General features: G+C 39.7%; 1 protein-coding gene across 3 annotated transcripts in view; it reads left to right on the top strand.

The window, feature by feature from the left end:
- Window positions 1-12542, top strand: part of lrfn2 (leucine rich repeat and fibronectin type III domain containing 2) — a 401482-nt gene that overhangs the window by 238088 nt on the left and 150852 nt on the right. For 2 of the 3 annotated variants that reach the window (XM_062973477.1, XM_062973470.1), the window contains exon 2: window positions 5486-5535. The exons of the other annotated variant lie outside the window; for it this stretch is intronic. The gene's annotated coding sequence lies outside the window, so the exon portion shown is untranslated. The remainder of the gene's footprint in view (window positions 1-5485; window positions 5536-12542) is intronic. 3 annotated transcript variants of the gene reach the window in all.

A 12542-nucleotide genomic window follows, 5' to 3' on the forward strand; every position in this document is an offset into this window, starting at 1 on the left:
AGTGTTGAAAAATATGACATTGAATAATTGTCTATGCTAACATTGTGAATGCAGTTGGAACCTTTTTGAAAAACAATAAGCCTCAAGATATTTTATTGAGTTTCCAAAACAAAATATTGATGATCTGGATCCCATCCTTTAAAGCACAATGTATTAGAATTACACGTTTGTAGGTATTAAAAAATAAACTGATATGATCACATTTGCTGTAAACTAATTTTAAAGAGGGCAGGAGCAAGTAGTTGGAAGATATGCTATAGTATATTGCAGCTATACAAACACGTATCTTTGTTTAATCGGAGTATGAGTTTTTTTAATTTATTGAAATTTTGTTCTCTTGTTAACTTTGTGCAAAGTATTTTTTCCTACACATCCTATATTAGAAGATCTTTAATTCCGATATCAAATAGTATTTGAAGTATGTTCAATATAGAGTGGACATACTTCACTGTAGATTGGTAATTTTGCTTTATTTTTATTATGCTTGTCTTCCAAAATCCCAAGAGATCCTCAATGATTCTTCTCTTGCCCTCTTCCTCTTAAAGTCCTACAAGCCCCATGTGAGATGAAGTTGGTCAAGCATGAGCAACGACCCCCAAATAGTCTTTTGTGAATACGATAGGCAAGCAGGTATTTTAATAAAGGGACTTATTTTACATTACAAAAGTATTAGCACTCTGTTTCCACTTTAACTGCTGTAATGACAACTGGTGGAATCTGGGATTTGGAGTTGAAGGAAGGATATTTGGAATCCTCAGCAAGAGAAATCTAGTCTTCCCCAAACTACCAGTCTCCAGATACCACAGAATGTAGCCATGACAGTTAAAATGGAATCACACGACTATAACTGTGTACTGAGAAAGGTCTTGAGATCTCTCCAGCATTAAAATCACTACTATGTTGTTTCATCTTATAAAACCAACAGTCATTCCCCCCGCCCCAGTGTTGTTGAACTCCCCATGCAGCTTGCCAAAAGTATGACTTTACACGACATAACAAACTTGACATTTTGGGGGTATGGGGAAACTGCAAACAACAATAGTGCGTGCTTTCAAATACCTCGGTCGTGTCTTCCATCGCCTTTGTGCATATGGATGAAACACCCACAAATGAGATAAATGTGGCGTCTAAGCCAAAGAAACAGCACAGAGCTGAAAACAGCAACTTTTTTTTTTTGCAAAACGTATTTTTATTTAGCCTTATGGTGCCTACAGTTCTATCTCACGCCTCCCAAAGCAAGTTGCTGGGGGAAGGTAAAAGAGGCAATCTAATTGCTTTTTTCATTTGAAATGATCCACCAAATGGCTTAAGACTGTTTATTTTTTCAAATGTGTTGTGTAATATTCCTCCCCAGTTACATGTTTGACTTTACATGGCTAACCACCTGCTTTTGTTTGGGGAAAACAGATGAATGCATGTAGTGGGAGATTTGCATGAGCTAATCATCACAAGGGGAGCAGCATCAGCCATTTGGTAGCATTTGTGCGCTGGAAGAGTTGTGCACAGAATATAATATAATATGGCTACTTTGCCTAATAAAGGCAGAAATTAGGGTCTTGCTGCTGCTAGGAAACTATAGAGCTGTGGAGAATGTAAATGGATGACCAAAATGAATGCCTTGCAATCACTGGGTATAGGACTGAGCTTAGGGATATGCAAAAACACATCCCTTTAGTTTTGCAGAGATTTAAGCATTCCAGCATGCTGACATTTATGTACAAAAGCATTCTTGTAGTTCCTACAAATTAGACCTAAATTGCTGTTTTGCCTTATTTTCAACTGCCCATTGTGTTCTTTATTTGAAAAGCACCAGCAATGTTAGAGATGAGGATCACTTTGGTGTCTTATAGGAACAATTTAATCTGTATTGTGTGTGCCCTATCCAAATGCAAAAACAATAGTGTATAATAACAAGTTGTGAACTATTATTATATGCACATTGACATCTTTGTTTAACAGCTTGGTTTATTCAGTGTTGTTTCTTTCATGGAACTTAGGATAACATCCACAAAAGCTCTATCTACACTGCCAAATTGTATGGTTTGAATCTGCATTATATGGTAGACAGTATCATGCAGTTTAATTGCATTAAAAGGCATTATAGTATAGCAGGGGTCCCCAAACTTTTTAAACAGGGGGCCGGTTCACGATCCTTCGGACCATTGGAGGGCTGGACTATAGTTGGCCACTGAGCAATAATAATAATAATAATAATAATAATAATAATAATAATAATAATAATAATAACAACAACAACAACAACAACAACAACAACAACAACAACAAAAGAGTGTTGGAAGAGACCCTTTGGGCCATTGAGTCCAATCCTCTTCTGCCTTTGTGCACCGAAAGCACAAGCAAAGCACCCCTGACAGATGGCTACCCAGCCTCAATGTTTATTATTATTATTATTATTATTATTATTATTATTATTATTATTATTAACAATAATAATAATAATAATTAATAAAAATAAAAAATAATAAAAAGCTGATAAGGAGAAGATCTGGCTCTGGCTCACAAATGGGACCCTGAAGAAGGAGACAGAAGGCCTGATCCTTGCAGCCCAGGAGCAAGCCATCAGAACAAAGGCCATTCAGGCCAAGATCGAAAAATCAGCTGATGACCCAAAATGCAGACTGTGCAAGGAAACCGACGAAACCATTGCCCATATCCTCAGCTGCTGTAAGAAAATTGCACAGACAGACTACAAACAGAGGCACAACTATGTGGCCCAAATGATTCATTGGAACTTATGCCTCAAGTACCACCTCCCAGCAGCAAAGAACTGGTGGGATCACAAACCTGCAAAAGTATTGGAAAATGAGCACGCAAAGATATTGTGGGACTTCCGAATCCAGACTGACAAAGTTCTGGAACACAACACACCAGACATCACAGTTGTGGAAAAGAAAAAGGTTTGGATCATTGATGTCGCCATCCCAGGTGACAGTCGCATTGACGAAAAACAACAGGAAAAAGCCGCTATCAGGACCTCAAGATTGAACTTCAAAGACTCTGGCAGAAACCAGTGCAGGTGGTCCCGGTGGTGATGGGCCCATTGGGTGCCGTGCCAAAAGATCTCAGCCGGCATTTGGAAACAATAGACATTGACAAAATTACGATCTGCCAGCTGCAAAAGGCCACCCTACTGGGATCTGCACGCATCATCCGAAAATACATCACACAGTCCTAGACACTTGGGAAGTGTTCGACTTGTGATTTTGTGATATGAAATCCAGCATATCTATCTTATTTGCTGTGTCATAATAAAAATAATAAGGGTTGTAAGAGAAGAAGAGACCCCTTGGGTCATTTAGCCCAACCCCCTTCTGCCCTTGTGCCGTGGGGGCCGGATAAATAGCTTCGATGGGCCGCATCCGACCCCCGGGCCTTAGTTTGGGGACCCCTGCAGTAGAGTCTCACTTATCCAACATAAACGGGCTGGCAGAACGTTGGATAAGCGAATATGTTGGATAATAAGGAGAGATTAAGGAGAAGCCTATTAAACATCAAATTAGGTTATGATTTTACAAATTAAGCACCAAAACATCATATTATACAACAAATTTGGCAGAAAAAGTAGTTCAATATGCAGTAATGTTATGTAGTAATTACTGTATGTAAAAATTTAGCACCAAAATATCACGATGTATTGAAAACATTGACTACAAAAATGTGTTGGATAATCCAGAACACTGGATAAGTGAATGTTGGATAAGTATATAAATCTACATTGACCATATAAAGCAGTTTCAAACTGTATTACATGGCAGTGTAGATGGGGCCAAACTTGTTGCTAAAGTGGTTACGTATCTATAAATTCAAATATATGATTTTACATTTGGCCATAGAAAATCTTGGATATTCAGAACATCCTAACTAAATCAATTATAAATTGAGATTATCAATGGCTTAGTCATAAAAAGTTTAAAAGTTTTCACATGTATCCCATATAATATGGTAATCAGCGTGTGTTTTCTTGGCTTCTAACCATGAATTAGGCCTGGTCAGACCTTGGAAAACTTACATTTTTAACAACAACTCACAGAATTTTCCAACATCTCCCACAAGCCATGGTTACTAGGGGATTCTGAGAACTATAATCTTGAAGAATAGCACAGCCACATTCTGAGTCAAGTCTTGCTTCTCACAATAAGGAGGAAGGAAGGGGAACAGGAGAAAAAAATGTTGCAATGCCCTTAGCACTAACTAGTATTTTTTTTTCACTACCCTGTTTCCCCTAAAATAAGACATCCCCAGAAAATAAGACCTAGTAGAGGTTTTGCTGAATTGCTAAATATAAGGCCTCCCCTGAAAGTAAGACCTAGCAAAGGTTTTGTTTGGAAGCATGCCCACTGAGCAGAACACCAGAGCATGCAGGATCGGTAAATGTACATACCATAGATTGTTGTACATAGAAATAATGGTAGTAACAAGAAATTCTTGATAGGATTCGCAGTTTGTCTAGTTATGCTGGTTTGTGATGACAACTACTGTATAGTATAAAATAAATGTTCTTTTTTTTGTTCAACAATAAATGTGAATTCTTCTTAATGGAAAAATAAGACATCCCCTGAAAATAAGACCTAGAGCATCTTTGGGAGCAAAAATTAATATAAGACACTGTCTTATTTTCGGGGAAACACGGTAACTAGTATTTTCACATGCACTCTCAGGGATATAAACCCATTTCTACAAATGTAATAGCAAACTATCAGGTTTCAAAGTCCCCTTCTACACAGCTGCATAAAATCCAGATTATCTGCTTTGAACTGAAATATATAGCAGTGCAGACTCAAATAATCCAGTTCAAAGCAGGGATTATCTATCTTGATATTCTGGATTATCTGGCAGTGTAGAAGGGGCCAAAATTTTTCTCTCTAATCAGCCTGATCATAAGATTTTTTGCAGTTTTACTTGAGGACCATTTTGTGCAGAATATAGCATATTTTACAACAAATACACTGTTTCTTGAAGATACAAAACCCAAGTCTTTTTTTGGAAAATGTTTTTTTTTGTTTTGTTTACAAAAAGGTGGAAGTGTAGAAAATATTTTTTTAATAATTTTTATTGAAATTTGTTACAATCATGTGTCTAAAGGGAAGAGTGGGGTAAGTATGGTTGGGTAGGTAGATAAGGTGAGGTTAGGTAGGGTAGGAAAGGGATCTACTCTCTATGGATATCAGGGAAAGGGGAAAGGTTTCTAACTATATATATAAGGTAATATGGGTAAGGGGGGGCTTCAGGGGAGGGGAAGATGGGGAAAAGAAAAGGGAAAATAAGCCTAATTGGGGGGGAGGGGGAGGATAGACTTCCACTCTTCTGTCTTCCAATTATATCTGTTTATACATCATCTTCTTAATTCTTCTTGTAAATAAACTTCGAAGTTTGACCAATCCGTTTCCTTCATAGCTTCATAGCTTTTTACGATTAAAAAAAAAAGTGTAGAAAATCTGACAGAGATTCACTGTTTTCTTGACAGGATGTCTGAATGTGTCAAGAGACCTTTTCTGATCAAGAACAAGACCATTTGTAAGTATTCTTTATAACTGTACTACATATACAGAACATTCAGATAGCTATCTTTTTCAAAAATACCAAGCATGTGGGAGAAAAAGGTTTATTTATTTATTTATTTATTTATTTATTTATTGCATTTCTATACTGCTTTTCTCACCCCTGGGAGGACTCAAAGCTGTGTACAACATAATACATGGCAAAAATTCAATGCTTCACATCCGCATAAAACAATACATTACATATCTAAAAAAACAATGACATATAACCGTAAGATTGAGATCAATTAAAACTATACAAACCATCAGATATACTCATAAAAGATTAAATCATTTAGACATTGCATCAATCCCATGTTTTTCCTTTAGCTGCTTGAGTATTGCCATCATTCATCGAATGCCTGCTTGCATGTTGTTTACTCGTTCAGTTGCTTCTGGGTCTTCATGACCTCATGAACCAGCCATGCTCGCATATCCATGCTTTAAGCTGTTTTCTGAATGTCAGGAGGGAGGAAGTTGATCTAATTGGTGTTACCAATTTAAAATACTCCAGGTTTTATGATTTCCATATCCCAAGAAACCTCCCCCCCCCCCAATGACATGGTATCTTCCATACCCCTAGCAGCTAAGCTTTCAGCTACAACTACACACTCCATAGAATGCATTACTTTTTAGAATATTCAAAAATGATGGAAGTAAGTTTTTGACTTAATGTTTATATTACATGGGTGAGAGGGCAGCAGCCTCAGGAGCAATGCCCAATGTCATAAAATGCTTACACCAGCAAAACCTTTATTGATTTCAGTGCAAGTCACCAATAGTGGATTCTAGCACTATTTCCCCCCTGGAGAAATAGCACAGTGCATGGTAGACAATCTATTCAGCAGATATAAAGACACACTTACATGTTGCTTTAAAAAAGCCAATGGGATTTTGGCCTGCATAAATAGTATAGTGTCTAGATCCAGGGAAGTCATGTGACCCCTCTATTATGCTGTGGTCAGACCACACCTGGAATACTGTGTCCAATTCTGGGCACCACAATTGAAGGGAGATGTTGACAAGCTGGAATGCGTCCAGAGAAGGGTGTCTAAAATGATCAAAGATCTGGAGAACAAGCCCTATGAGGAGCAGCTTAAAGAGCTGGGCATGTTTAGCCTGCAGAAGAGAAGGCTGGGAGGAGACATGATAGCAATGTATAAATATGCGAGGGGATGTCATAGGGAGGAGGGAGCAAGCTTGTTTTCTGCTGCTCTGGAAACTAGGACATGGAAGAATGGCTTCAAACTAAAGGAAAGATGATTCCATCTGAACATCACTGTGAGAGCTGTTCATCAGTGGAACTCTCTGCCCAAGTCTGTGGTGGAGGCTCCTTCTTTGGAGGCTTTTAAGCAGAGGCTGGATGGCCATCTGTCAGGGGTGCTTTGAATGTGATTTTCCTGCTTCTTGGTGGTGGTGGTGGGGGGGGGGGTTGGACTGGATGGCCCACAAGGTGTCTTCCAACTCTATGATTCTATGACTATGATATCGTTGTTGGCATAACTACCATAAGAACATTTTGGCTGGAAGGTCATAGAAAGTCCACTTTGGCTTTCTCCATCTTAGTCACCATCCTGAAAAAAAAATCACAGATCAGACAGGCAAGACACCGTGTCACTTGTTGTTGTTGTTGTTGTTGTTGTTGTTGTTGTTGTTGTTGTTGTTGCTGTTGCTGTTCTTGTTGCTGCTGTTATTGTTGTGTGGGCTATGGACTTAGTAAGAGGCCAGTTACTGTTAAGGAACTGTCATATTGAAGATGGAGCAGGCTTGCTCTGGAGATTAGGGGTGCATTTGCACTGTAGACTTAATGCAATTTGACACCACTCCAACTGCCATGACTCAATGCTATGGAAGCATGGAAGTTGTAGAGGCACCAGCATTCTTTGACAAAGAAGACTAAAGAGCTTGTAGAACTACTGCCAGTTAGTGGCATCAAGCTGCATTAATTCTGCAGTGTGGATCAGTGGTTCTCAAACTGTGCTCCTCCAAATGTATTGGACTTCAGCTCCCACAATTCCCAACAGTTTGGAGGCTGTCTGGGATTTCTGGGAGCTAAAGTCCAAAACATCTGGAGGAGCACAGTTTGTGAAACACTGGCGTAGATGCATCCTAGGATATGGCACAATGGATTCAAACTTCAGGAATAGAAGTTTATTTATTTATTTACAGTATTTATATTCCACCCTTCTCACCCTGAAGGGTACTCAGGGTGGATCACAATGTGCACATGTAATGGCAAACATTCAATGCCATATAAACATAGAGACAGAGACAGAGACGCAGAGGCGATTCAACATTCTCCAGATTCCAGCTTCCTGAGGGGATGCTCGATTTCGGTCACAGGGGGAGCAGCTGCTTCATCATCCATTGTGGCATCTTGATAGATACTTCCTCATTCCAAACGGGAGTTGGACGAGTTTTATGGTGTCGTAAATTAGTTAAATTTGCCTCCCTGCAGAGTGGTACCTAAATTCCTACTTGATGGATGCAACTATCTTTCGGTTGCTTAAGTCAACAACGAGGAGGGGCTATTTTTTATTTTAATTGTTGGGTGCTCACCCCAACACGGGCTGGCCTCGAACTCATGACCTCTTAGAGTGATTTATTGCAGCTGGCTACTTAACCAGCTGTGCCACAGCTGGGCCCAAGTTCCACTTGAATATTTGGAAGAACTGTATAGCCGTGAAATATGCTGCTTTAGAGTGTGGTGGAGTCTCCGCTGGAGATTTTGAAGCAGTGGCTGTGCAGTCATCTGTCAGGAGTGCTTTTATTATGTGTTTCTGCATGACAGAATGAAATTGGACTACCATATAAAATCCAGATTATCTATTTTAAACTGGATTATGAGTCTACATTGCCATACAATCCAGTTCAAAGCAGATAATCTGGATTTTATATGGCAGTGCAGATTTTTTTTTATTGTGTCAGAAGTGAATTGAGAATTGGTGTAAGAGAACTGACCATCTACAAAGATGTTTCCCAGGGGATGTCCGGATGTGTTACCATCTTGTGGGAGGTTTATCTCATGTCCCCGCGTGGGAAACTAGGGCTGACAGATGGGAGCTCACCCCATCTCGCGGATTCAAACTGCTGACCTTCAAGTCAGCAGTTCAGCCAGTACAAGGGTTTAACCCATTGTGCCACCGCAGCCCTTCTGCACTGTAGATGGTGCTTGAGTCTTTTTCAACTTTGTGATTCTAGTTTTGGTTCGTTCTTTAGTAATCAATGGGTGGCAGTATTTGTCCTGTTTTTGAGGGGGAGAACATATGAATGGCATACAGGTGCACCTATCCTGCAGAATTAATGCAAATTTAAACCGATTTAACTGCCATTGCTCAATGCTATGAAATCATTGAAGTTGTAGTTTGATGAGGCACTCACAGTATTCAGCAGACAAAGCCAAATAACCATTAAAACTTCAACACTCAAGATTCTATAGCACGGAGCCATAGCAGTAAAGTGATGTCAAATTGCAATTATTCTAGTGTAGATGCACCCTCAATTGGCATAGTCCCCTTCTACACTGCCATATACAATCCAGATTATCTGCTTTGAACTAGATTATATGGCAGTGTAGACTCATATAATCCAGTTCAAATCAAATAATGTGGATTATCTGATTTGATAATCTGAATTATCTGCTTTGATAATTGAATTATATGGCAGTGTAGAAGAGGTCTAAGTGGCAAGTGACTGGTTTAATTATTATAATCTTATTTTAGTATGTTGGAGAGGCTGAGAACATGCATTCCGCTTTTGGTTTTAACCCCTTCCATCCCTTGTCTGTGGCCTCAGAAAATTACACACAAGAAAGGTGAATTTGGGCATACAAAATAAAAAAAACAAAACAAAACAAAGAAATGTCATGAAGTAATCTGGAAGATAGTGGCTCTTTCATGCCAGTTATGTAAATCATAAATGCTTGGGGGGGGGGGGGAGAGATATAAAGTACTCCTTACCCACATCAAAGATGTGTTGACAACAACACAAATAAGAAAGAATATGCATTTTAGATGTGATGTGTCTCCCCTGTTTTTTAATGCATGAGCTGTTTTATCTCACACTAGGTCTTATTGTATATAGTGGGTTTTAGTACTTCTTATTTTGTTTGCTAGATTTGATGTGTTTTTACAGAACTGTTTATGGTAAAAGTAGTACTGGGTTTATTTTTTTAATAAAGGAAATGAGGTCATGCAGTTCCAAATAAATGAAAAATAAATGAATACATATGATTGCAGAGAAGGGAGAGAAAACTCTAGAGCAGTCAGGATCTCTGCAAACATTATTGCAGCCATTATGTAAACTGTGGTTCTGTCATATCAGTGATATTTTCCAGGTCCCATAGGAATAATGAAAAGTTTCAAAGCCTTAAGTTTTAATCTTGGGAGAAAATCTCAGTTTCTGAGTCGCTTTCCTGGTCCTTCCTAACCATTAAAGAGATTTCATTGTTGGATGTGATGGTTGGGGATGTGACCATGGAAGAAGAGGTAGGCAACATGGCTTGGCTTGTTTTGAAGTCATCTTAGGCCCCTTCCACACTGCCCTATAGCACAGAATCTGATCCCAGATTATCTGCTTTAAACTGGATTACATGAGTCCCCACAGCCAGATAACCTGGGATAAACAGAGAATCTGGGATCAGATCCTGGGATATAGGGGCAGTGTGGAAGAGACCTCAGCTCCAACCATACATTCAAGACCAACTAGTGATCTTGCACTCATGGACATATTGGAGGATCCATCCAGCCTGGATATTTTTTTTCCCTTTACCAATTAAAATGCAGGATTTTAGCCTTATTCAGTTATTTTGGTAATTAATTCTATATATCTTAACTTAGGAGGTGCCTTGCACGTAGATCCTAGAATATATAAAACACAGTTACCAGAAAACTCTGAGTGCACTTCCGGACAGGGTTTAAATTCATGACAAAGCGGGTTTAAGAAACCTAGTTCATTGTGGGTTTAAGTCCCCATGTGCGCCCCAAAAAACCAGGCTTTCCTGGGGGCTTGTACCCATTCCAGCATGGTAACCACTGTGCTGGAATGGAGCCACTCCAACACCCCCCCCCCCAGGCTTAAAAGAAAATAAAAACTTAAAAGAAAAAAGCAACCCCTCCCCTGCAGGTGTGTCATTGGTATGCTCCAGGAGGCCTCCAGAGAGGCCTAATGATGGCATGGTAGGTTTTCATTTTCTTTTAAGGCTTTTTTTTTTTTGGGGGGGGGGGGGAAAGCGGTGGGTGTCCTCCTCAGTTCTCCAGGCTTATGGAAGCACAAAGAACTAAGATGGGCTGTGGGGACTGACCCCAGGACTGTGGAGGCAATCCAGTGGGTCAGTCCCCACTGGCCCTATACAACATTAGATCTATTGGAGTATAAAAGTAATTTACCTGCTTTGTCTCAAATTACTTTGCTTTTACCTGAGGCACCGTCGGGATGCCTTAGGTGAAAGTCCTACCTGGAAGGGCCCTGGGGTGTCTTCATGCTATTCCCCAAGGTGTTCTGGGAGCTGAACTCCCCCTACCCCCATAACCTATCTAGGATTTGCTTTTTTCAGTAGAAAGCAGCCTTTCAGCCTACTTGTGGTGAATGAATATACAAGTTTCTGTACTTTTTTCATGTCAGGAGCGACTTGAGAAATTGCAAGTCGCTTCTTGTGTGAGAGAATTGGCTGTCTGCAAGGATGTTGCCCAGGGGATGCCCAGATGTTTTGATGTTTTACCATCCTTCTGGGAGGCTTCTCTTATGTCCCCACATAGGAAGCTGGAGCTGACAGAGGGAGCTCACCCGCTCTTACTGGGTTTAAACCACCGACCTGTCGGTCAGCAGTCCTGCTGGCACAAGGGTTTAACTCACTGCACCACCAGGGACTCCAGTTTCTGTACTGAAAAAATGTATTATTTTCTTGGTAACCCACAGCTCTGGTCTATGGGAAGCAGAAAATGTGTTGCCTACCTCACTGACCAAAAATCAGTTCTATAGATCAGTTTCACTTGATCTGGAATAAGATTTGTCAAACATAATTTTTGCTTCTCATAGTTTGCTCCATGGGTAGTTAAGAGGCAACAGTGTTTCTTAAACTATGCAATCTGGTAAGGACTGGCACCATATTTGTGCCCATTGCCTACAACCTTTTCAGTCTTCTCTGTGAGCTCTTAAAAGACCTGCAGCAAGTGGTTTGGGAATCAGCATTTGTCTATGGACCACCACATTGAGTAGCAATGTCCTAGAAAATATGCATTTTATGTATGTAATTATTTTTAATTAATGTTTTTGAATAAAATAATTATTACTCAGTAAACAGTGTTGCTGGAGAGTGAATTTGCTGTGTTGAATGAAAAAAGAAATAGTGCAATAAAGTCTCATACACAGTACCAAGAAAATCTACCAGAGTAGTAGCAGTGGGGCTATAGCTGCACATTTCTTTAAATGTTTACCTGTCCCCTTCCAGACTGATACTTTCAGGGGTGAGTTCACTTTTATTCTCCAGTCTTTCCTGTTCCAAATTTCAGTAGTATCAAGCTTGGAGTAATGCCTTAAATAATTATCCTATACTTAGGCACACTCCTATAATAAAACCCAGATATTTTGTTTCTTCTTAATTGGTCTCTCCCCCCCCCCCCCCCAATTAAGCATCCAGAACTCTCTTTTTTAAATGTCTTCCTTCGGAGCAGGGGAAGAGAAGAAATCTGAAAAATCTCTCTGCCATGCAACAACCCCAAGGTGGTGAACGTATGATTAGTGTGAGATATTCTGATTTAGTTCTGCCCTTTTCATTTTGCAAGAGAAATTGTGATAAGATAAATCCTTGAAGTGAGTGTGCCACCCATGTTAATGTCTTCCTCTGCAGGAAGCCCTGTTTTTCAGCATCCAGAGAAAATAACACACTAACAGTTTATTTTATGAAAGGAGGCTGAATATCATTGTGTCAGCTTGACATTTGTTTGTACCCTCCAGTAGCAGGAAGTCTTTTTCAAAGTGTTTGAG

Source organism: Anolis carolinensis, chromosome 1, assembly GCF_035594765.1.
Source record: "Anolis carolinensis isolate JA03-04 chromosome 1, rAnoCar3.1.pri, whole genome shotgun sequence".
In the NCBI taxonomy this organism is placed as follows: domain Eukaryota; kingdom Metazoa; phylum Chordata; class Lepidosauria; order Squamata; family Dactyloidae; genus Anolis; species Anolis carolinensis.